The following is a 27,230-nucleotide window of genomic DNA, read 5'->3' as shown; positions in this document are numbered from 1 at the left end:
CTTCACTGCTCATACTGTAAGTCATCAAAAACAAGAACAAAGGCATATTAATAACTTCTAGATTGTTTTGCATAAACTGCTACACAAGTATTTAAAGAAAAGAAGGAAGGGGTGAGAAAGAAAATAAATTAAGAAAAGAAGGGAAAAAAAGGATAAAAGGGGAAAAGGAAGGAAGGAGATATTTTATAATAAAAATACCCAGTACGTCCCCCCCACTATAGGAAAATGTTGCTGACAGCTGGATGTAGAAAAGACTTTAAAAGAAAGATTATGGAAAGATTCTTCAGAGCAACATAGATCTTTTGCTGATGGTTTACCTTTTTAATTCTTTGCATTTTACTTGTGGGCCACAAGGAGATTTCAGGGAAGGTAATCAATCCTTTTGTAATTGTTGTTTCTTGGGTGACAATGACCTTGGTAGAAGAGGATTTCTGAAAGAGAAAGAATATATTTTTCAGATGGAAATTGACATATAACATATGACATATAATAACGATGATGATGATGATGAAGATGGTAATGATGATGATGATGATACCTTTATACAGAGATTTACAATATCCTTTATACCTTCAAAGGCACACACACATAATAACCTATATAAACAGTTAGCATAATCTATGTGCTCACGTGACCCCTACTCAGTCCCCTTCTTTGCCTCCTTCATGTCAACTCATTTCCTTTTTTTGGAAGACACTTTGGTATGACTTTCTGCCTTTGCACCATACTGCACTACACTAATTTACGTGCCTTCAACATGACTAGAGTCCTAGCAAAAAGAGCTCTGTTGCTAAGACAGATCTGTGTTTGTGTGTAAGAAATTTGTTCCCCTGGGATGAAATCACAGATGCACAAATGCTCAAAGAGCTCCAGCTTCTCCCAGGAGAGCTGGCTTACATTTCCAGAAGACATCCCTGGGGTGAAACACTTTTTAAAATAATGCTTTTAACCTTTGCTTTTGTTCACAGTGCAGCTTTAAGCTCCAAATTTTTCTGCCAACTGTAGAGCTACTTAACTGACCACTGGCAGGTAAGCAATATTCCTGTTGGTGGTTGTGTAATTCTAAATCTTATTTAGGAACAGAGGTACGAGTGTAGATCAAATAATTGTTAAAATTGTGTGAATGAACTATTGTCTCATGGTGGGCAACTAGGAAATAATAATACCCAGTAGCCAGACTTTGACCTACTGTATTATGTCATCCTTTTTTTCTGAGTTGGGTTCGCTACCTCAACTCCTTGTTTTTGCCATATAGATAAGGAGTGTTTGATACTGTGCTGTATGAGGGCAGAAAACACACAGGGTATGGATGGTCTGTGTTTTTGCACAGAGAAGCAAGATGCAGAATCCACTAAACACCTGTTGTCAGAAACTGGAGGAAGATGGTACTTATCCTAAAATACATACTGACTTGCCCTTCAGAATAGATTTTTATTTTATTTTATTTTATTTTATTTTTTTCAGTGTTCCAAAATTCATTGTTTATATACCACTCCCAGTGCTCCATGTAATACGTGTCCTCCCTAATACTCACCACCAGGCTCAGCCAACACCCTCCAAAACCTTCAGTTTATTTCTCAGAGTCCATAGTCTCTCATGATTTGTCTCCACCTCTGATTTCCCCCAACTCACTTCTCCTCTCCATCTCCCAATATCACCTATGTTATTCCTTATGCTTGACAAATAAGTGAAACCATATGATCATTGATTCTCTCTGCTTGACTTAGCATAGTCTCTTCCAGTCTCTTCCATAATCTCTTCTGGTCCTACCCATGTTGATACAAAAGTTGGGTATTCCTGCTTTCTGATGGAGGCATAATACTCCATTGTATTTATGCACCATATCTACTTTACCTATTCATCTGTTCCAGGGTATCGTGGCTCTTTCTGCAGTGTGGTGATTGTGGCCATTGCTGTTATGAACATTGGGGTACATATGCTCCTTCTTTTCACTACATCTGTATCTTTGTGGTAAATACCCACTAGTGCAATTGCAAGGTCCTAGGGTAGCTCTATTTTTAATTTCTTAAGGAATCTCCATACTGTTTTCCAAAGTGGCTGCACCAACTTGCATTCCCACCAACAGTGAAAGATGGTTCCCCCTTCTCCACATCCTCTCCAATACTTGCTGTTTACTGTCTTGTTAATTTTGGCAATTCTAACTGGTGTAAAATGGTATCTCAATGTGGTTTTGATTTGAACCTCCCTGATGGCTAATGATGATGAACATTTTTTCACGTGTGTTAGCCATTTGCATGTCTTCTTTGGAGAAGTGTCTGTTCCTGTCTTCTGCCCATTTTTTGACATGATTATCTGTTTTGTGTGTGCTGAGTTTGAGGAGTTCTTTATAGATCTTGGATATCAGCCCTTTGTTTGTAGTGTCATTTGCAAATATCTTCTCCCATTCTATGGGTTGCCCCTTTGTTTTCTTGACTGTCTCCTCTGCTGTGCAGAAAGTTTTCATCTTAATGAAACTTCCAGACTCTTTTTATGAAGCCAGGATTACCCTGATCCCCAAACCAGGAAAGACCCCACCAAAAAGGAGAATTTCAGATCAATATCCCTGATGAATATGGAGGCCAAGATTCTCAACAAGATCCTAGCTAATTGGATCTAATAGTACATTAAAAAAGATTATCCACCATGACCTGGTGGAATTTATCCATGGGGTGCAAGTGTGGTTCAACATTCACAAATCAATCAATGTGATAGAACAAATCAACAAGAGAAGAGAGAAGAACCACATAGTCCTCTCAATTGATGCAGAAAAAGTATTTGACCGGATATACAGTATCCGTTCCTAATTAAAACCCTTCAGAGTATAGGGATAGAGGGAATACTCCTCAACTTCATTAAATCTATGAAAAACCCACAGAGAATATTATCCTCAATGGGGAAAAGATGACAGCCTTCCCTTTGAGATCAGGAACATGACAAGGATGTCCACTCTCGCTACTGTTGTTCAACATAGTACTAGAAGTCCTAGCAACAGCAATCAAACAACAAAAAGAAATAAAATGTATTCAAATTGGCAAAGAAGAAGTCAAACTCTATCTCTTCGCAGAGGACATAATACTTTATATGGAGAACCCAAAAGACTCCACTCCCAAACTACTAGAACTCATACAGGCATTCACTAATGTGGACGGATACAAAATCAATGTGCAGAAATCAGTTGCTTTCTTTACACTAACAATGAAAATATGGAAAGGGAAATTAGAGAATTGATTCCATTTACTATAGCACCATGAACCATAAGATACCTTGGAAAAACCTAAACAAAGACGTAAAGGATCTGTACTTGAGGAACTACAGAACACTCATGAAACAAACTGAAGAAGACACAAAAAGATGGAAGAGCATTCCATGCTCATGAATCAGAATAAACATTGTTAAAATGTCTATACTGCCTAGAGCAATCAATATTTCCTATGCCATCCCGATCATAATTCCACTAGCATTTTTCAAAAAGCTGGAACAAACAATCCTAAAATCTGTATGGAACCAGAAGGGACCACAAATCGCTAAGGAAATGTTGAAAAAGAAAAACAAAACTGGAAGCATCATGTTGCCTGATTTCAAGCTTTACTTACAATGCTGTGATCACCAAGACAGCATGATACTGGCACAAAACCAGGCACATAGACCAGTGGAACAGAGTAGAGAGCCCAGATATGGACTCTTAACTCTATGGTCAAATAATCTTCAATGCAGCAGGAAAAAATATATACAGTGAAAAAAAGACAGTCTCTTCAATAAATGGTGCTGGGAAAATTGGACAGCTATGTATAGAAGAATGAAACTCGACCTTCTCTTACACCATACACAAAGATAAACTCGAAATGGATAAAAGACCTCAACATGAGGCAGGAATCTATCAAAATCCTAGAAAAGAACATAGGCAGTAACCTCTTCGACATCGGCCACAGCAACTTCTTTCAAGATATGTCTCCAAAGGCAAAGGACACAAAAGCAAAAATGAACTTTTGGGACTTCAGAATAGATTTTAACATGGGATGCCTGGGTGGCTCAGTCAGTTAAGTGCCTGACTTTTGATTTAGGCTCAGCTTGTGATCTTAGTGTTGTAAGATGGAGCCCCAGGTTGGGTGCCTCACTGGGCGTGGACCCTGCTTAAGATGAGATTCTCTCTCTTCCACTCCCTCTGACCCTCCCCACTTCCTGCTCCTAAAAAATTAATTAATAATAATAATAATAAAGATTCTAACAATATTCACAATGCAATTTGGATAAAGGAGATGCTACAGTTTAAATCATTTTACCTGTGATTCAAAATATAGGTACTTTCTTCATACTTTGTTTTTGCTGCATGGTGCTATGTATGCCTCTGTATGGTGCTATGATGCCTATAAGAGAAAAATTAAACTTGGTTCCTATAGTATGTAGCTTATATTCTAATTAGGATTATAAGAATGAAGCTTGTAAAGTAATGGTATAAATAAAAACTACTTTTTAAGTAAGTGGCTAAGGTAAGGTTAGAAACCACCGTGGAAGACTCAGGAAAGAGCCTTCCAGATTTTCCCTCAACAAAGGACTTGTCCCAGCTGCCAGGAATATGGTCAGCAGTCAGCCTCCACCTACTGGCCTCTTCATGACTATGGGTTTGCCTCAACTGCAGAGGAGACACCTCATGGTGGGTTACTCTATTGCTTTGTTCGTCCATATCTAGTGACTGGGTGAGTCAGGTATGTAAACATCAGTATTTTGGCCCAACATCGGTCAACACTTATAAGCAATATTCACTCCACATTTCCTCAGGAAGTTGACCAAGATTTTATTGAGTCTGTATTATAATTCAATTTCTTCTCTCCCCTCCCTTCTATAGGTGTTGATCCGAAATGAATATGCATCTCTGTTTCAGTGTCTCATATCAGGAAACATAAACCACAACCTTTAGGATACCTAGAGAATATGATAAAAGGTGTAAAAAAATAAAGACAAAAACAAAAACACTTCATGGCAAAAAAGGCCAATGGTTTTGGTAATGAAGGCATTGCTGAGAAAGAAACTATAATAAAATAATGATAAAAGCCCTAGATTGAACACAGACTGTGCCTTGTCCTGTGCTGAAAGATTTATGCAGTTTATGCCTATCGCTTCATTTAATATCCAAGGAAGTATCTAATTTAATAAGTTAGACTATAAGATCCATGTTTTGTAGGTTAAGAAAGTTATGGGTAGAGAAGACAGATGATTTTCCTTTGCTTGTGAGTGGCCGAGTTTTCAAACCTAGTTTGATGAATCAGACTCAGTTCTTCTAAAGAGGGTTAAGTTCAAGTTGGACCAGATAATTTATTTGTAGATAACAATAATTTGTAGACTGTGTAGATAAGAGGCTTAATGGAACAGTCTCAGATACAGGTTTCTCAGTTTTCATGTCTTCATCTCTCAACTTGTTATAGCATAGGGTCTTGATATTAAGTTAGTATTTTTCTGGATACTTTATTTCTGCTTCTAGGTTGCATCTGCAAAAAGTTCTTGAAAATAACATCTCCTAATTACATAGATTCCATCTCCTCATTGTCACATCTTACCCATACTTTCCATGCCTGGATCATAGACTAGTTTCCATCCTTTGCTTTAATGCTTGGCAACAGTAAGATCTTCACAAAGAGACCATTTGAAGTTATGGTTTTCCTTAACTTTCTGCCTTCAACCACCTACTGTTCTTTTCTACTTAAACAATCTATTCTTAGCATAACATCCTAGACTATCACACTGTCTAGAGTTGTAACATCTTTCATGTGTTAAAATCTGATATTCCTTGGCCAATTCTAAATAAATACTCCTCCAAAATCTCCACACTTCTCCCACTGAATTCAGTGTTCAGCTTAACATTACCAAAATGACTCTCTACTGTCCAGTTTTCCAATACTCTAGAATTTAATCTGACATATTTTCCTTCCAGTTTAACCTCAGAAATTTGCTTAGTCATTTCAATGATATTCTCACTAACATCCTCCATTTTCATCTTCTGTGGATTGTGCCATGTACTGGATGGACCAACCACATTTTTCTTTTCTGTTATGCAATGAGCAGGCTTCTTTGAAGCTCTATTGCTCACTATCAGGAATCTGGCAGACAAAAGTGCTGCACCAGGCTAGAATTTCCATGGAGTCAGTGTCTTTCTCCCTCTCACCGGTGAAAGGTTCACAACTCCTCATGGACCCCTGACTCTACATGCTAGATGTCTGGCTCTCAGACAGCTCCTGGAAATAGTTGCATTCAAACACAGATTGCTTGTCATCACAATGATAATTTTATTTCAAGCTTGAACTTCAAATAGAAAAAGCAATCGCATATGGGTGCGAAGTGAGGAGTTTCTCATACCTACATTTATTCCTATTATTTAAAAGCAGACCTGTCCTTCTGGGACAGAGAAAGGTTACTATTATTATAGTAATAACCACATTGATTCTTCTTTGGCTCAATTCCCCTCTCTTCCAGAGCAAGGTGATGAGAGTCAGATATTATCCTAAATATACCAGGGTCTGTATTATAGGGCAGGGACCCTGAAGATATCTGGTACTTATACACCTTGTTTCTTTCACTCTTGAGAGGAGAGAAATTTAATCTCTTTAATGTAAACGTATTATTCTGGGGAAGAGAATGGTAAAAGCTGTGTTTTTGCCCTCTGGAATACCAACCAGTGTCTCCAGAGGGGAAAGAAGGTAAGTCTGCAAGTTTACGACTCTTAGAATTTCCCTGTGGTTGCTGGGGTGGGATTAGTTTTATTATCTTTTGTACAGGAGCAGATGGCTCTAGATCCAATGTGCTTAAAAGTGAAGAGCAAATAGGACTGAAGTGAAGGAGACATTCTCTAACATGTCAATTCATTTTGCTCAAGAAGCCAAAAATGCAGAAAGCATCTTCAAAAGATCTATACCATTCCACAGTGTTTGGAACCATAAGTACATTCTGAGGATCTAAGTGCACCTGGTCCCACTCACTTCATCATTGGGATGATGAAAGAGAAGCTGATTCATAACCTCTCTTGTTAATCTTTAACGTTTGAGATTCTCCAATAAAATGTGTTTCTTATCTCATTCCAGGTGATACAGTGGAAGTTGTCCAGAGCCTGGTGCCCTATAGGTGGTGAATATGAAGAATCAATTGTATACTCTTTTTTTTTTTTTTTATGGACTTCCTAATGCTACATAGCTGATATCTTTCCCCAGCTATTCTCTCATTATTGCTCAGCAAATATTTTATTCAGCTTTATCAGCTACATTCCTGATTCCTCACAAGTGTAAAATTCTTTAAATTTCAGTACCATTTCAGGCTTAAATCCCTTACTATTTATCTCTCTCTCTCTGTCTCATGCACACACTCACTCACACACACACACACACACAGAAATCAATACTTTTTTCCAAGCTTTCATCATTATTCAGCTTCAATACAAACCCCTCCCCCATCCCCTTGCTCCTAACACCATCCCTCTACCCCATGAGAATTGCAATATTTTTTGCTTTAACAAAACTGGATTTAAATATCCTTTCCACAAAGTATGAGCTATGTGATCTGGGCCATGTCATAATTATTTCAGTTTCCTCTTTGGAAAACAGAAGGTATTAATAACCCTTCTGGAGGAAGATTAGGAAGTAGAAAATGTAAACCACTTAACTGAGTACCTAGTACTCAAATTGTGGTTATTACTGTTATTGTATAATTTCATAATTGTTTCATCTTTTGCTTTGGTGCTTTAGGTTTATGCCCTTTACCTACTTTAACCTCAGCAAAAAAAAAAAAAAAAAAAAAAAAAAAAAAAGAAAGAAAGAAAGAAAGAAATTCTTCTGTTCTCAGTAGATAATTCTCTGACCCACACTACTCTGCAATTAGACAATTCCTTCCTTTCTGTCTTTTCTTGCATTGCTAAATCCCTGAAACCTAGTATTTATTGGCTCACTGCCCTCACAGAGTTCATGGCCTCATCTCCCATTGTTTCTTTATTTTCCCATTGCTGCTTAGTCTCAACTTCGTGAATTCACAGGACTGACTTCTTAGATCACATCTTACTTTGTCCTGCAACAATTACAAGCATTGACCACAGGGTCTTAAAATCATCCTTTGCCAAGTTTCCTGAGAGTGTTTTCTAATTCTTCATTTACCACTCCGGGCAATCTTTGTCTTTTTTTTTTTTTTTTTTTTTTTTTTTTTGGTTAGATACTTGCCTTGTATATGCATGTTCCCTGGAAACATCATCTTCCTGCTTTATCCCTTGCTGTAGTTTCTGTTAGCCAATCACTATGGACAAACCTTCCTTTTCTCTGACTTGAAAATGTTTTCCCACACACTTCTTATATTTGCTTATTTTGCCCATCTAGTAAACCACTGGCATCACCGTCACTCTCCACCCATAACTAAACAACCCAAAGTCATATGTAAACCCAAGAAGCAAAACTCTTTCATCAAAGGATTCCCTGTGTAACCCAATTGAATAAAGAAATAATAAAGGGGAAAAAAAGAAAAAAAAATGAAGAAGACAACAAGCATAAACTTATGGTCTGTCTTCTGGATGTTCTGAATTCTGTGTTTATGTTTGTTTTATAAAATTGCAAGAAAAAGAAGTAGTATTCATGATATTCATGATATCTTAGATGTTTTATCTTTGCAAATTTTTCTGGAAGGCCACTGTGAGTTCTTAAAGTGTTAAAATAAAACTACACCAGCCACTATAAGAGCAAAATAAGTATATAGGGGAAAAAAGTTCTTGATTTGACTGTTCTGAAAAAAATTCTCTAATGTATCACAAGCACATAAATGCCTACCCCTGATTCTGTAGGGCTCTTATTAATTGTTCCTACCGTTTGCATCTGTTTTACTAGTCTTGTGAATCTTTAAGGAAGCCCTTGTTAACAGAAAAGCAACTTTTTGTGAATCTAGTTATTTATTGACTTGTTACGACTTCAGAAAAATGTTGCCTCTGTTTTTCTTTCCCTGACATTTCTTCATACCTGAGCTTCTGTCTTTGTGTTACACAGTCAACATGCCTAAAAGCTTCTTCTTCTCCTAGAGCTGCATTTTCCCATGTTGGTATCTGGTGCCTCACTTCCAGCCACTCTGCATTCATCTGGTGCTCTGCTGCCTAGCTCTTCTGCGGTGTTGGCCTGCCTCTACAACAGCTTCAGTTGAATTGCTTACAGCTTTTCTCCCTCCTCCCACACACGGTTACCTTCTGGCACAATCTTCCTTCCAGTACTCAGAGCTGCTGCTTAGAAACAGGAACTAATGCAAGTGAATGAAAACTACAGTGCAAGTTCTATAGCCACGGACTATAGGACAAATCAATATTCATATGCAATTGTAATTCAGTTTTTTAAAGGTCTTCAGTGTAGCTTAGACTTGTATCTTTAGCTGGTGAAAATCAGATGAAGGGAGATACCAAATATGAGCTGGCTTTGCTACAGCACTTTTCTCTGCCTGAGATGAGTTATTCTGAGATTATCTATTTGGCTCAGCCCTTCACCCTCACATGTTTGCTCAGGTCTTACTTCTCGATGAGATCTACTCTGACAGCCCTGTTTCATACTCCAACCTGTTCCAACCGTCCCCTCTGGCGTTCTGGATCAACTCTACTTTGCTCAACTTTTACTTATTTTCCCCATAGGACTTAAATCTGATAATATATTACATAATCTATCTACTACATTTTCTGCATTTATTTTTAATTCTTAATTACATAACCTAGCTTCCGCAAGGCAAAGACTTTTGTTTTGCTGGATCCCAAACACCAAGATTCTGTCAATAATAAGCATATAAAAATACTCTAAGAATGAAAAGAAGGAAGAAAGGAAGGAAGGAAAGAAGGAGAAAGGAAGGAAGGAAGAGAATGATGGAAACAAGGAATGAAGGGAGGATAGCAATCTTAAGCCAAATAAATAATTAGTCTCTATGCAACGTTAATGCATACTTATTTCAGGTCAGTTCAACAAATGTTTTCTAAATAACACTATACTATAGATATTACTCAGTGTTACAATACGTAGTCACCCTTAGTTAAAGGAACCTATGATAATTTGGGAATACAACCATCTCTTTCTAATGAAGTAAAGTATTATAAATGTTGGAATACTGTGCTATGAAAGTGTTATGACAGACTTGCACCTTACCTCATCCTAATTGCTTCTAGATAATACAGGGCATGGCATGGGGGTGCTGTGGGAAAGGCAAGAATAGATAGGGACAGCAATTAGGAGGCTCATGTTCTTCAGATAAAACAACATGTGTGTGTAACTGACAGCAGTGGTAATAGTAACAGGAAAGCATGGATGGATTTCTGAAGTACTTAGGCGATAGAATCAGAGGAACAGGGTGAATGATCAAGCAAGGGAGATTTGCTTTAATAAGGCATGGATTTAAAAATATGCAAATCAAATCTGTTCATCCTTGTGGTGACCATTATATCATACTGTCCCAAGAGAGTAAAAGGGATAAATGCAGTTCAGTGATTAGAGCAAATGTATCAGGACATGAGACAGAGAAATACCAGTTTGGAAGTTTCTAGTGTTTCCAGCCATTGAAAGTGAACTAAAACTACAAAAACTAGACATTGGGAAGGAGTGGGAACAAGGGTCACTTCAAATACCAGCAATTTAACAGTTTTTTAAATTTACTTATTTAACTTACTCTAAGACAAATCAGTAACATTTTTAAAATTCCAAGAATGATAAGAAAAGAATATGTCAATTTAGCCCATTTTTCATGGTATCCAAGACCTAAAAAGAATAATTGGGGGAAAAAATGCATGTAAGATGTACTTATTTAAGATAAGAACATCATTAAAAGAAAGATTCAATTATTGACTTACATTATTTAATAAATATCTACTAGTCTCATGGTGCATAATTAATCACTCTGTGAGGGTAGGCACATTCTCTTGTTTGCTTGTCTTCTGCAGCCCAGGACTTGAATAAACCTTTTGATGCCTGAAGAAATTAATGAATATGCAGATTATTAGTAAGATGGGATTTGGAATCAGAGAGAAATATTTTAAATCCTAAATCTGCCACCCAATAGTTGAGAAAGCTACTTTATTTTCTGAACTTCAGTGTCCTCGTAAGTAAAATGGAAAGAACAATAGGTCTACCTCACAGGGTTGCTGACATTTAAAAGTAATGATCAGTTATTATTTAAAACAGTTAGTGTAGCACCTAGCATGTAGTAAGTATTCAATAAATGTTAATAATTATTATAATATTCCAGTTTTTATGCCAGATAGATCTTAAGCCACAAGTGAATTTGAATATTTAAGGCAGCCTTCAAAAACCAGTAACCACTGTGTACTTAGTAAGCCAGAGGGCAAATCCCTTTCAGGAAGTCTCAGTGAGAGACATATTTTCAGTACTTTTTCCTATAAATCCTCAGTTCATTATTTCACCATATTTTCTCTTTTCTTTGACTGTTCCTAATCAGAGATAAGAAATATGTCAAATAACAAAATGCTTAAAATGAAACTCTACTTTATAGTAGGAAGTGATAAGTAAAAACTAGTCATTTTTAAAAAATATTTTATCCCTTTAGAGAATACAGATGAATTATATTTATGCAAGAAATATATTCAATGGCATCCACAAAGTTGTAAAGGAGGTGTCTCAGAAGAGTAACAAAACTTTCACTCTACTCCCTAGAAATTGATGGGATCCTATAAAACAAACACTGTAGCTTTAATATTGTCTAAATGTTCAGAATCATAGTAGGCCTAGGACATGTTTTAGCTGTTAATGGGTAGAAACTGCTTCATTAAACGACCTTCCTTCCAACCCCTCAGCCTTTTTTTTTTTTAATTGAAGTATAGTTGATAGAAAATGAGTCAATCAGAGAAAGACAATTATCATATGATCTCCCTGATATGAGGAATTTGAGAGGCAGAATGGGGGCCTAGGGGGGTGGGAAGGAAAAAATGAAACAAGATGGGATCAGGAGGAAACAAGATGGGATCAGGAGGGAGACAAACCGTAAGAGACTCTTAATCTCACAAAACAAACTGAGGGTTGCTGGGGGGAGGTGGGTAGGGAGAGGGTGGTTGGGCTATGGACACTGGGGAGGGTGTGTGCTATGGTGAGTGCTGTGAAGTGTGTAAGCCTGATGATTCACATACCTGTACCCCTGGGGCAAATAATACATTATATATTAATAACAAATAATTAATAAAGTAAAATAAAATTTTAAAAAATGTTACTCTAGTTTCAGCTGTACAACATAGAGGTTAGACAACTCTATACATTATGCTCGGCTCACCACAAACAGAGCTCTTATCTATCACCATACAATGTTATTATAATACCATAGAGTATACTCCTGATGCTGAACCTTTTGTTCCTGTGATTTATTCGCTCCACAACTATACCTCCTAATCCCCTTCATCCATTTCACACATACTCCCATTCCCCTCCCTTCTGACAAAAAAAACAAAAAAAGTTCATTCTCTATAGACCTGTTACTATTTTGTTGCTTATAGTGGTGGTTGGTTAGTTGGAAGGTTCTGTTTCCTTAGATTCTAAATGTAAGCGAAATCTTATGTTATTTGTCTTTCTCCGTCTGACTTATTTCTCTTAGCATAATACCCTTCAGGTCCAGCCAATTTGTACAAATTGCAAGAGTTCATTCTCTTTTATGGCTGAGTAATATTCTATTTTATAAATATACCATATCTTCTTTATCCATGCTAATTTGAAAAGGCATATGCACCCTTATGTTTATTGCTGCATTATTTACAATAGCCAAGATCTGGAAGCAACTTGTGTCCATCAATAGATGCCACTTTTCTTCTAAAAAACCCTATCATTTATTAACAAGGCTACTCTAGAGGAAAACATAAGAAAAACTGTAGTGTTAGACTCACTGACCACATGAGAGTGCAGATATAAAATTTAGACTAAGAAATACAGAAAGCATTAAAGACCTCTGGTAAATAAAATAATAAAATAGTAACTGAAATGGATTCATAAAGACAAGTTCTGTTTGTTTTGTTCATTCCCCTATTCAGGCAATTACTTATTTGATCACTTATGCATTCCACTAATTAAATACCAAATAAGTGCCAGAACATTTTCTAGCTGCTGTTACTGATAGCTAATGGTTATAAGGTCTTCCATCCAACTAACAAATCTCCCTAACTTGACTCTTCTGTGAGTCACTTACCTACTAGTGTTACCTCCATGACTAAATTCTGATGAGAAATATTTAGTTTTGTTTTAGTTTTGTTTTTGAGTAATGGATGCTCAAGTTACACAGAGGATTCCCTCAGAACGTTGTAGAGAGATATCCTAAAAACAAACAGACAAATAAATAGAGCTGGAAAATGATTTCTGTTTAGTCAGTGTTGCCCAAAGGCAGGACAAATTGCCTAAAAGAAAAGTTTCCTTAAAATTCCTTTTGCTACTTTGAATTATTCATTTATAAAACTTGACATTAGCACCCCTTGTAGAATATTTTTTGTGGAGTCTTCTGCCAAGAATTCTAAGCAAGATTACTAAGACCATTCAGGCATATGGAAACAGTTTGATAATTAATAATTCCATTTGGGATTCCACATTGGATGCACATTGGAAAACATGTTCATCTTCCAAGTAGTTATCATACTCTGTCTGCTGGAAATGGTGTTCAGGATTACAATCCATCTCAACACAGCAAACTGAAAGATAAATCCTATTTGTCCTTTTTGATGATTAAAAAGAGCTGACTAGGGGCGCCTGGGTGGCTCAGTGGGTTAAAGCCTCTGCTTTCGGCTCAGGTCATGATCCCAGGGTCCTGGGATTGAGCCCTACATAGGGTTCTCTGCTCAGCAGGGAGCCTGCTTCCCCTCTCTCTCTGCTTGCCTCGTGATTTCTGTCCTTCAAATAAAATAAATAAAATCTTAAAAAAAATAAATAAAAATAAAAATAGCTGACTGGAAATCTGGAAAGCTTAAGTTATTGACATGCCCGTCACTAATTTTGGTAACATCATGACAGATGTACTTACATATTTAAAACAGACAGTCATGTAAAATTCCTTGTTCAATACTTTTTTTAATTTAAATTTAGCTAGCCAACATATAGTAAATCATTAGTTTCAGATGTAGAGTTCAGGAAATTAATAGTAAATGCAGTGTTTTTTGGTGGAATGTGTCAATAGCCATGTTATAATATGTGTGTGTATGTGAGTATGATGTGAGTATGTGTGAATATTTAAGGTTACAATGAATGGCAGGGAACAATGTCTTTATTAGCATGTTCATGATTTTTTAAATATTTTCAACCATTATTACTTTTTTATTAAACTGTAGTTGACATACAATATTATATTAGTTTCAGGTATACAACATAATGATTCAACATGTATTTACATTATGAAAAAAAAATCCACAATAAGTGTAGTTACCATCTGTCACCATACAAACTTACCACATCATTGGCTGTGTCCCCTATGCTGTTATTTCATTTCACTGAAGCTGATATTTTTAATAACTAGAAGTTTGTAGCTCTCAATCAATCCCCCTCACTTATTTCATTCATACTCCCAATCTTCCTCCCTTTTGGCAACCAACAGTTTGTTCTCTGTGTTTATGGGTCTGCTTCTGTTTTGTTTTGCTTGATCTTTTTTTTTTTGAGATTGCATATATAAGTGAAGTTATGTACTATTTCTCTTTTTCTGCCTGGTTTATTTCACTTATCATAGTACCCTCTAGTTCTATCCATGTTGTCACAAATGGCAATATTTCATTTTTTTAATAACTGAATAATATTCCAGTGTGTGTGTGTGTGTGTACCAAACCTTCTTTATTCATTTATCTGTTTATGGACTCTTAGGTTACTCCCATGTCTTGGCTGTTTTAAATAAGGCTACAGTGAACATAGAGGTACACATGACTTTTTCAAATGAGTGTTTTTGTTTTCTTCAGATAAATACCCAGAAATAGAATTGCTGGACCATACAGTATTTCTCTTTTTAATTTTTTGAGGACTCTCCATACTGTTTTTCAGAGAGGCTACACCAATTTACATTCCCACACACTACACAGGTTCTCTTTTTTCCACATCCTCACCAACACTTGCTACTTCTTGTCTTTGATAATAGGCATTCTGATAGTTGTGACTTGACATCTTGTTGTGATTTTGATTTGCATTATCCTCATGATCATTTTTGAGCATCTTTTCATGTGTCTATTGGTCATCTGTGTGTCTTCTCTGGAAAAAAAAAAGTCTATTCAGGACCTCTGTTTATTTTTTAGTGAGATTGTTTTTGTTTTGTTTTATTTTGGTTTTGATGTTGACTTGTAGGTCTTCTTTATATATTTTGGATAATAACCCCTTATGAAATATATCATTTTCAAATGTCTTCTCCCATTCAGTAGGTTGCATTTTCATTTTGTTAATGGTTTCCTTTACAATAGAAAAGTTTTCTAGTGATACCATCTTAATTGTTTATTATTGCTTTTATTGCCTTTGCCTGAGGAGAGAGATATAAAAATTTTTACTAAGACCAATGTCTAAGACTTCAATGCCTGTTTTCTTTTAGGGATTGTATGGACTCAGGTCTTTAATCCATTTTAAGTTTATTTTTGTATTTGATATAAGAAAGTGACCCAGTTCCATTCTTTTGCAGTGCAAAATGTTTACAGTTTTTATGTAATGAGTCTATAATTATTTGGAAGACATATGGAAGTGAGTAGGATAATATATAAAATTCTTTTGCCTTTCTTGAAGGAAAGATATAATGTAAAGTTTGTAATTAATTCTTCCAGGCACTATGTTTTCCACCTAGCAAATCTTTTAGTGTTAAAATATATTTACTTCAATAAAATATGATTTCCCAAATGAAAGAGTAAGTCTTTAAAACATAGATCAGGGCGCCTGGGTGGTTCAGTTGGTTGAGCCACTGCCTTCGGCTCAGGTCATGATCCCGAACTTCCAGGATCGAGTCCTGCATTGGGCTCCCAGCTCCTTGGGGAGTCGGCTTCTCCCTCTGACCTTCTCCTCTCTTATGCTCTCTCTCACTCATTCTTTCTCAAATAAATAAATAAAATCTTAAAAAAAATAGATCAAACACCAATTTTCAGTGATTAACATTCAGTAGTTTCCAAGTTAAATTTTGATAAAGTGAGTGGACAATAATCAGAAAACAAATGTATTGCAAAACTTAATCTTGAAACCAAGAAAATTCTAGAAATTCAAGGGAAAAATATTTTTTTAAGATTATATTAATTTATTTGACAGAGAGAGAGAGAGAGAGCAAGAGAGAGAACACAAGCAGGAGGAGTGGGAGAAGGAGAAACAGGCTTCCTGCTGAGCAAAGAGCCCAATGCCAGGTTCCATTCCAGGACTCTGGGATCATAACCTGAGTTGAAGGCAGCAACTTAATGGCTGAGCCACCCAGAAACCCAAAGGAAAAAATATTTTTAAATCCTAACTTAGAAGTGGTTACAAGGGCATCGGGGTGGCTCAGTGGGTTAAGCCTCTGCCTTTGGCTCAGGTCATGATCTCAGGGTCCTGGGATCAAGCCCTGCATCAGTTTCCCTGCTCAGCGGGGAGCCTCCTTCCCCCATCTCTCTGCCTGCTGCTCTGCTTACTTGTGATCTCGCTCTCTGTCAAATAAATTAATAAAATCTTTAAGGGGAAAAAAAAAAGAAATGGTTACATTTCATGAAGAGGAGGGGAGGTTGCACACATGTAGTCACTTTCCCAACCAATCAAAGTCCATATGTGACATATATTCTGTCAATGTTTGCCAGAGTAGAGGCTAGAAATTGCCTTAGTCAATTGCAACTTGGTAAAATGCTGATTTCTAATTTCACATGTACTAATGCAACGTGAGCAGGTAGAGATTGGCATTGCCCAATTTACTGAAATATGTGAGAGATTTGGTAGAAACCTAACAGATTAGAACATTTATTAAAGGTTAGAATACTATTTAGTCACTAGAGCAATTTGGGCTCAGTAAATCTGTGATGAGGTCCTCAAATATGTGTTTTTAATAAACATAATCAAAAACTCTTGACAAATACTCTTCTAGTCAATGGGCTTTAAAATACGGTAGATGAGATGATTCATTAGAGAGTAAAAAGAAAAACAATTCTGTTTTTATTTATTCTTCATCTCGTCTTTTTAAAATTTCTCTTTTGGGCAGATGAATTCTCAATGTCTATTTGAATAACCTGGGACAAGCTTCTTACAGGCCATGATTCTCAGTTAATTTACCTATAAAATTAGTGTTGGGCTAAAACGATTTTCAAACATCTCTCAACACTTAAGTGGGTTTGAAAACAATTTTGCAACAAACACTTTAGAAGTGAGGTTAAATAGATAGAAGAAAAAAATACACAGGGCATCACAAATAAAACAGGTAAGTGCTACATTACAAAGCTTTAGTTTGATTGTGTGTATATAAATATACTGGGATGTGTGTATATAAATATAATGGGATGTGATGTAAAACATTGTTTTTTACAATGAATTGTGGCCAAAAATTTGAAAAATGCTTCACTAGATGACTTCTAAAATTCCTTTAATTTGAAAAGGTTTAAAATGCAATATTTCTTTCCCAGGGCTAGGAACTTTAAGTGTAGTATCATCAAAGTATTTACAGAGTAAAATTGATCTACATATCATTATTTCCCTATCTGATATGAATTAAAATAAATCAAGTAGAAACCTAAAAAATTAGTATCATTTAATAAAACTGCGTAATTTAAGATCAATATATTTCTGTGTACTAGAAATAAAAAATAACAAAAATCTAGGGAATATATAGCATACTTTAATAATAAAGGAAGTACAAAACTTTCACAAATATAAGAGACATTATATTATTTATATATAAATATATATGTATAAGGATATAAATATGTATGTTTAATGCATAAGTGTATAATGTATAAATATACATATTTGAATAATATATATATATATATATATATATATATATATATATATATTTTCTGGAGCAGCAGTAGAAAAGTATATAGCACCTCTACACCGAAGTTTTTGGTAGCTAAAGTACGTTCAATGGCACCTATGGTACTCAAGATGAAGACTAAGTTCCTTCAAACAGATTATAGAATTATAGAGTACTTTATGATCTGGTCTTTGTTTACCTCTTTAATTTATTCTTGTTTATTCCTAATATTTTTGTACTCCATATTGCTTTTAACTCCTTTTTCTTTTTTAAACCCCAACTTTCTAACTTTGGACAGCCAGCTCTACTAATCCTGTGCATATTAATTTATACATTTTTATGGAAATTTAGAGACAGAGCTATGCTTAACATTTTGCTCAGTGATTGTATAGCCTGCACTTACATCAACATAGTATTTTATCGCTCAGATTTATAAATGTCTGTTTACTTATTTATAGTTTCTGTAGACCTATCCTTAGCTCCTATAAACTAAAAGCCTATGAATTTATTTTCCCATTTATGCTGTGAAAGAAACTTATATGGTACTCCAGATGATAATATTCTGGGAAATAAGAAGCTAGACAGGTAGAGTTACCAGAGATTATCTTTCTGTGAAAATAATATTTAAGAGATCTAAAGTACTAGAAAGGAAAAGTCATCGGACTCACTGGGCAAATGAGGGTAGGCTAAAAGTATGATAACTTACATAGGCTGGTGAGCGAAAATGCCTCAGTTAAATCTCACGTCTTTATTGATCACTAGAACAGAGTTTGCATTTTATTTCAGTTTCAGTGTAAGTGGTTTCAAAGGTGTGATAAGCTATATAGAATGTGGTTTGGAAAAGACGTGATAGGAGATTTTGAATATATTTCCAAAGTCTCTGAGAGGATGTTGGTGAGTTGGTCTAAGATGTTGACCATGATCAAAATAACGGTGGTAATAATAATAATAACAATAATAATAATAAATTGTACTACATCAAAAGAATTCACTGATAATCCAAGTGACCTCATTATGGTGAAGAGTGAATCACTGAGGAATTAATGTACACCATTATTTACCCAACAAATAACATAATGTCCATTACATAGTAGGCACTCAATAAATAATTATTGAGTGAATGAATAAGGGCAAGAAAGGGTAATAAAATGCCTAGGGAACAAAAGGTTATTTGTCTGAGGAAAGGAAATGCATGTCATCTGTAACGGCATAATTTATATAATGCATATTCCCTGTCACATATTGGTGCCCAATAAATGTCTATGAAAGGAATTAGTACATTTTCTGCAGAATTAAATGATACTTCAGTTTTAGCTATTTCTTTTCACTGTCTATTTTTATGTTTATGTTTTGTATCAAACTTGTTTCATAAAATGAAAATACACATATTAGCCTACATTATCCAGTTTCTTTGACACAGTGGGTACTTAATAAAAAAACACAAAATTGAATAACTTTGATGTAATTCTATTTTCTTTTTGATATTGGTTATATTGATAAATATTCTCATTTGCTCAATTTTCTTTTAAAGTGTGAAAGCTGAAAAACAATGTACTTTGTAATCGTAATTCTTATACTGTTTCTAACTTTCGAGGTCAATAAGAGTTCTAAATAAATACTTGAGAAATATTTGAATATTGCAATGACTCAAAAATACTTATAATTAAAGTTTAATCTATCTAATTTATTATTCTGAGAAAAATGTTAACATTTCTAAATAGATTGGGAACCTTTTTTTTCATTAATTTGATTAAAATAAAAATATAGTTTTATGCTTAAATGAACTTGAATACTTTTTCTTGCTATAAGCTTTAAACAAAGATTAAAATTCAAACAATGACTAATTTTGCTTTTAAGGTAAATGTTTAGGTAAAGTGGTAGGCTGTAAGTTCTTATTAGTCAATTTAAAATATCTAGCTATGTTATCACTTTGATGTCATTGGAATTATCTTATATGGCTTTTCTTTTTTACTACTTATCATATATATAAAACTTTTTGTTCTGGCAGTATTAATATTATTTGATTTTGTTAAGCAGATTCCATAATTTCCTTTGAGCTATATAAAAGCTGTTTTGCATACAATATTAAAACATGAAGTGTTATATGAATCAAGCTCATGAAGTTGATTTAAAATTCTTTCATTACAGAATATTTAATGTTTTTGTTTAAGAAAAAAACAAAAGGATAGATAAAGCTACATTTAGGTCAAGATTTATTTCTCTTTCTAAATAGGTAAGTTTCCCTATCCTCATTGTAAATCCTCAATTTTGAGCATTTATAAGGTAGAAGAACTAATCTGAGCCCTTCTCAGTACATTAACTTTAGTAGCGTGTTCAAGTTATTCCTCAGACATGGTGGGAGTAGCAGAACATATAATAATTATTTTAGAATGGGTCAATGAGATTCTATCTCTATTGTTAAGCCCCAAGCCCCAATTAGGGTCACTTGTGGAAGGCCAGATTACCAATTGAGGCTTAATGCCCAATCTAATTGCAGTTTCAACCTCCCCCAGAAATGTAGTCTTAACTGGTCAGTCAGGCATTTTCTGGTCATCATCAGTGAAGTAATATGTCACATGGGCCCTTTTCATTCCCCAAGGGAAATGTGATAATCCATCTAATAAGAGCCGATGCTCTTCCCTCCTAAGGGAAGGCGATCGTGCCTGAAATAATCTTTTACTTCCTTTTGCTAGTTGTCTCTCCTGTTTCTGCCTATGAAATTTTTCCATTTTGTATAGCTTCCATAGGATCTCTCTGCTTGCTAGATGGGATGCTATCCAATTCATGAATTGCTTAATAAAGCCAACAAGATCTTCAAATTTACTTAGTTGAATTTTTATTTTTAACACTATCCATTCCCTATTTTCTTCAATAATTATTTAATTTACTTGTCCAACATATTTATTGAATGTCAGTGATGTTCTAGACATCTGGGTTTATACTGCTAGAAATTGTATATATGTTATGTGCCCTCATGAAACTTAGTTATTGTCTAGTCTGGGGCACATGAAAATATGTAAACACATTTTAATAGGAGCCACAAAAACGAAAGTTAACAATTTTTTTTTCAGTTTGAATTTCTTTACCTTTTATTTTATACTTACTATTAGCATACAGTAAACATTTAAAAAAATGATGTACCTAGGCATAAGGAAACCATCAAATGGTTAAATAGTACCACTCCCTCACCACCCCAAGATAGGTCCACCAGGAACATGTAATTATAATTTTATTTGGAAAAGGGGTCTTAGAAGACATAATTAAAGATCTCAAGATAAAGATAGCCTAGAATGAAAGCGGCCAATAAATCTAAAAGATGTCTTCATAAGAAAGGGCAAAGGAGAAACTGACACCAGGATGCACAAAGGAGAAACCCAAGTGAAGGTGAAGACAGAGACTGGAGTTACATGGCAAAAGAGAAATTGAGACCAAGATGCACAAAGGTGGAAGCAATGTTTAAGTGAAGGCAGAGATTGGAGTTACATGGCCACAAGTCAAGAAAACTTTGTATCCAACCAGAAGCTGAGAAAGGTTAGGGAGTGTTCTTCCCTAGAAATTTCAGAGGGAGTCCAGGCCTGCCAACACCTTGATTTAGGACTTCTGTCCATTAGAACTGTGAGAAAATAAATTTCTGTTGTTTTAGGATACCAACTTTGTAGTAATTTGTTATGAAAATCCTAGGAAACTAATATTTGCATTTTTAGAAGATTATGGAAAGAGAATTATGGAAGTGCAAAATCCACATGGTGGCTATTTCCATTACCTAAAGCAGGAGTGGTTATGGCCTGGACTAACACTTGAATTGAGATGGAACCCTTAGAGGTAGGGTAGCTGGGGTGCTAGGGAGGAATGGGAAAAGAATGAGATCCCTATAATGTGTATAGGAACAGTTGAGTAGATGGTGATGCTGTTTACTTAAGTGTGAAAGACAGAATAGTAGGGGAGAGGGTAGTTTTTATAAAAATAAAATGTATAGAAGATGAAAAAGAAAAGAAGAAAATTTCATAGTGAATTTCAGTTAGAAACACACACACTCACACATACACACACACACCTGTGTTCCGAGCCTCTATTTGACCTATATTATTGATACAGAGTACAGTTCCAAATATTAGAAAACCCCTCATTTAATGGATAAACACATCATTACAAAAAGTGTCCTTCCTTAAAGGACTTCCAAATAGTTTAGGGATGGAAACAGCAATCAGAAAAAGACATTCCACAGGGTGCTGATAATGCAGAGAGGAGGGAGTTCTCATCTTGCCCTATGGTGGGATGGTCAGAAGATCTTTAAGGTTCAAAATTAAATCATAAGTATGGATAGAAATAAGTCATGTCACCAAAGGAGTGCTGAATGCCTCCTAATAGAGCAAGCATCGTATGCAAATCTAGTGATGTAGGAAGGAGCATGCTTTGTTGAAAGTACTTTAGTAATGAATGCATACTAACAGATGGTCAGAGGAGAGCCTATGAGGAAGGGGGTGGCCGAGATGGAGGCAAGAAATAGCATCCAATGGTCCTAAGATGCTATGCAAAACATTCTGGCTTGTATCTTTGAGATTTGAAAAACTCTAATAAATAGGGTTCAGGATCTGAACAAATTTTCAGAGATATTACCCTAGTAGTAGGAGATAGAGCAGAGAAGCTACATTCCATGTCTGCACAGTGTGTTACTCCCAAGAAGAATCTAAAAGTATGTAAATGTCAGCTTCAATTAGCACAAGGGGATTGTTATTGCTCTATTTGTTTGAGACAAATACACACTGAAATAGCAGTGCCCTCTGACTTCCTTCTGAGGATAATAGCAGTGTTCTGTGATACTCTTCTATTTCCATGCTCCAAAATAATGAACACGGATAAAAGTAGAGGAACCAAAAACTTTTTTTTTTTTTTTTTTTTTTTTTTTAGGATCACATCAGGAGGAGGGGAGAGCTTTAAACTTGAAAGACAATCTTCCATAAGGATTTTAAAATGTTATTTTACCCCCAAATGAAAAAAAGAAAAAAAACAACTATTTTTGTTTTTGAGATATATAGCATTATTTAAACAAGGCCTCATGAGTTTCTACTAGGTATAAATAGTCTTCTAAATTGTGGGTCACAAAGGTGATAAAGACTGTTCTTAGTTTTCAGTAGCTCAAATCTAGTGAGTGGGAAAAAAAAAACATAGCACTTAATTCTCAGACTATAATAGCATATATGGAAGAAATTAAAATAATTGATATGTATTGGTGGGGAAAAGATGGTGCTAATTATGAGCAGTGGTATCTGGGGAGACTCCACAGAAGGGGAAGACTTAATGGGAAATCTTTATGACTGTGTGAATTGGGGGAGGAGACACAGCATCTTTTAGTTCAAGGGATTTCTGAATGCCAAGGTGACCGTGCTGAGAATCAATGAATCAATGAGATTTTTCTGAACATGATAGTGGAACCAGCATTTCTCTTACCATAATGTGTGTTCTTGATGGTGTTATACTATGTCTGAGTAGAGAGGCTGGGATAAATCATGTTGATTCACAATCCCCTTTACTTTTGTTAACCCCTTCCTTCACCTATGGTTTTCTTTTTTGCCTTTACCTACGTATTATTTGTAATGCACTCATTTACTCTTTATTGGATTGAAGGTTTTTTTTGTTTTGTTTTGTTTTTTTTTTTTGCAAGTTGTCAGAACCCCATATTTAAACAATTTTAAGAGAATCTATTGGATTATATTACTAAAACATTCAGAGGTAATGAATGCTTCAGGCTATGTTTTATCTCCTTGTTCAAATTATACTAATCTCTTTTTACATTTCTTAGCTCATCTTCCTTGGTACGGATGCTAATCCTCTATAACTTCCTCTTCATGGTCTAAAATTGCTCCTTTAGGTCTCAGCTCTAGACACTTCCACATTCAATGGATGCTTTCAGATTTATATTTCACTGATAGAGCTTCATTTCTCTTGACATCAAGGAAAACCTCCAACCTTTTGTCTGAGTAGATCAGTTTAGATCAGGTGCTCTTCCCTGCACCAATTCCTGGTGTTAGAAAGATGAAATTAGATCAGGGTTTTCAACATCTATACTATTGGCATTTGGGCCAGATAATTCTTTGTTGAGGAGAAGGATGATTCTCTTCATTATAGATGTGTGGTAACAACCTGAGCTTCTACCCTCTAGATGCCAGTAACAACCCACACTACCATTGGTCCCCTCACAAAAATGTCTCTAGGCATTGCTGAATAGAGGGAAAATGTTCCCTGTCAAGAACCACTACATTAGGCTGATGGAGTTAGGTCCGAACCCTAAATCAGGGGTAGGGCAGATTCTGGGAAGAAAATGGTATAGTTAGATCGTAATTTTTATTTGAGGATAAATAAGTAAAAGAAAGAAACAAAGACACTAGTAGTCAAATAAATAATCAACTAACTTTTTTCTCATTTAGTCCTTGAACATATATGAATTACAAATCTATTCTATGTGTGATAATATGATAGGAAACATGAAGAGTGGGATAAATCTAGAATCTATGCCTCGACGGCACATACAGACAGTCAAATCAAAGTCTACTACTCAAGTTATAACCCTTCTGGGATTTTAAAATAACATTTGTCCCTATAGCTTTCTGTGCATAACTCTGGCATAGCTCAACATACTCTTTAATCTTTGATTTACTTCTCTGTTTTACCCCTAAATGCATCATAATCTCTTTGAGAGCAGATATTATTTATCCCTGCTACATACCACCAGTGTCTAGCACAAACTAGGCTCTCCTTAAATGTTTTATGAAGGAAGGGAGCTCTTTTTATTCAATAATTACCATTCTCATTAATGCCAAGTGTTCTTGATATAGAATCTCTATATCTTGATAATTATTGCTTTGTTGTAAAATCTGATGATTAATAGTAGCATACCCTATCTTATATTCTTGTTTACAATTTGGTTTTACATAAGTTGTGATAAAATATGGACAAGAAAGAATTATGAGCTCCCATACAGCTGCCATAACCTGATCTAATAGATGCTATGCCAAAGCTTTATCTGACAAGATCATAATTTATATTAGTCAACTATCATGGCTTTTATTGCACATATGCATAATAAGACATAATTTGGATGTATATATATGTATGTATATTTTCCCTCACTGTAACTTAGTATCTAAAAAAAAATGTATCACAGAGATGATATAAAATTCCTCTTGGTAGGGGTGCCTGGGTGGCTCAGTGGGTTAAAGCCTCTGTCTTTGGCTCAGGTCATGATCTCAGGGTCCTGGGATCAAGCCCCAAACCAGGCTTTCTGCTTAGTGGGGAGCCCCCCACCCCGGCTTGCCTCTCTGCCTACTTATGATCTCTGTCAAATAAATAAATAAACTCTTTAAAAAATGTCCTCTTGGTAGATGTATGAATTGGTAATAGTGCATGGTAGATAACAATGAACTAGTACTAGGGACTTTGGTAATATAGGAAAGAGACAAAGAAAATTTCTAAGACAGGGAAGGCTATGGTTTATTCCAAGAATAGTATGTAGAATCAGAGAGAAACAGCATATCTTGGATGCAACTAAACTGGCAGTGCAAAGTCTAGAAATCAATACAGATAATGCTGACCCTATTCCTATGTCTTAAAATTTGGTCTAATCCCTACCTACCAGTAACCAATCAATACAGTCTGTAGGTTATAAATATTATACTCGGTCGCCAACAAGGAAGTCTGAACACCTCACTGCACATCCCAGTCATGTTTCTTATCTGGGCTATTTGACACTACATGTCTGATTTTATTTCCTGATTTGGTCTCCATGCATGTCCCTCCATGATGTTTCATCATTATTGTTACCATGCATCAAGTGTAATATGCTAATAAAGATGCTCAATTCACTACTTAACAATTATTTCCCTTAATCCTCACAACACCTTGAGACTGTCACTCATTCCTCATGTGGTAGACAGAATGCTAACATGGTCCTCAGCACTTTGGGCTCCTTGTGTAAATGTCGTGCATAAGACCTGGAGCTGTGAATAAGATGCATTTTATTTCCATGACCAAGTTATATTAAGTGGGCTTTTATGTAACTTTAAGAAAGGGAGTTTATTCAAGTGAGCCTGATTTAATCTCATAACCACTTAAGAGCAAAGAGATTTCTCCTACTGGTCAAGAAATCAGAAATAGCTGACTGGATGGCCTGGAGGAAAGCAAACATCCATGTTGCAAACTCCCCAGGGAAGAAATAGTAGCTAAGAGTAGTGCCCAGAAGAGAGTTCTGGGGGGAAATAGGACTTCAGTCCTCTTAATCAAAAGGAATTGTTGTCTACCAACCATAAGAATGAGCTGGAAGCAGATTTTTGCTTTTGTTTTTTGTTTTTGTTTTTTTATTTTTCTGGGTTTTTGTTGTTGTTGTTGTTCTGAGCCTCTGAGTGAAAAAAACAGCCCAGCTGACACCTTATTTTCATTCTTGAGCAGAAAAACCAGCCTGTTCAGGACTTCTGACCTATAGAACTATAAGTTAATAGATAGATGTTGTTTCCAGCCATTAAATTTATGGCATTTTGTTACACAGCAGAGGGCAACCAATACTTTTCATATGTACTTCACATAGCTATCAACTAGGTGAGAAATACAGGGATTGCTAAAGTCTTATCAATAGAGTGTGATTTTTGCAAAGGGACTTTCTGCGTTCGAATTCGAACTGCCCTTTGTTAGCAATGTGACTTTGAGAGAACTATTCAATCACTCTTAAAATTCCAATTCCTCACTTGAAAATACAGGTAATGGCAACATATACCTCATAGAATTGTTAAAAAGATGAAGACAGTTGGAGGAGGTAAAGCTTCTAATTTGGTGTCAGGCTTGTTTACATGTTCAACATACACAGAAGTTACCCCTTGTAGGGAGTCCAGGGAATATGATATGAGACCCCCAGTGGATGCCTAAAACTGTGGGTAGTATGATAAAGTTGAATTTTATATATTTTTTAAAATATTTATTTATTTATTTGTGAGAGAGAGTGTGCGAGTGGGGATGGACGAAGAGGGAAAGCCGACTCCCTGCCGAGCCTGGAGCCCAACTCCGGCGTGATCTCAAGACCCTGAAATCATGACCTGAGCTGAAACCAAGAGTCGGACACTTAACCGACTAAGCCACCCAGGTACCCCAATAAAGTGTAATTTTAAATTAGGTAAATGAGAGATTAATAAATTAGGCACATTAAGAGATTTATTATAATAAAATAAAATAATTCTAACTATAAACTTTAATAAAACTGACGTTAATGTAGTATTTTTCTCTCTCAAAATATCTTTTTGTATTCACCCTTCTTATTATACTCTATTCACCCTTCTTGCCATGATGTGAGA

The 27,230-nt window shown here is 35.5% G+C and overlaps 1 long non-coding RNA gene across 1 annotated transcript; it reads left to right on the top strand.

Annotated features, from left to right (window-relative positions):
* The first annotated feature begins 983 nt into the window (after positions 1–983).
* LOC131822747 (uncharacterized) lies at positions 984–26,918 on the top strand. The gene is made up of 3 exons (XR_009350305.1): positions 984–1,029; positions 7,071–7,113; positions 26,877–26,918. It is a non-coding gene; the product is annotated as an uncharacterized LOC131822747 (long non-coding RNA).
* The last annotated feature ends 312 nt before the right edge of the window (positions 26,919–27,230 follow it).

This window comes from Mustela lutreola, chromosome 1 (genome assembly GCF_030435805.1).
Source record: "Mustela lutreola isolate mMusLut2 chromosome 1, mMusLut2.pri, whole genome shotgun sequence".
Lineage (NCBI taxonomy): Eukaryota > Metazoa > Chordata > Mammalia > Carnivora > Mustelidae > Mustela > Mustela lutreola.
This window is presented reverse-complemented; position numbering and strand designations above follow the sequence as displayed.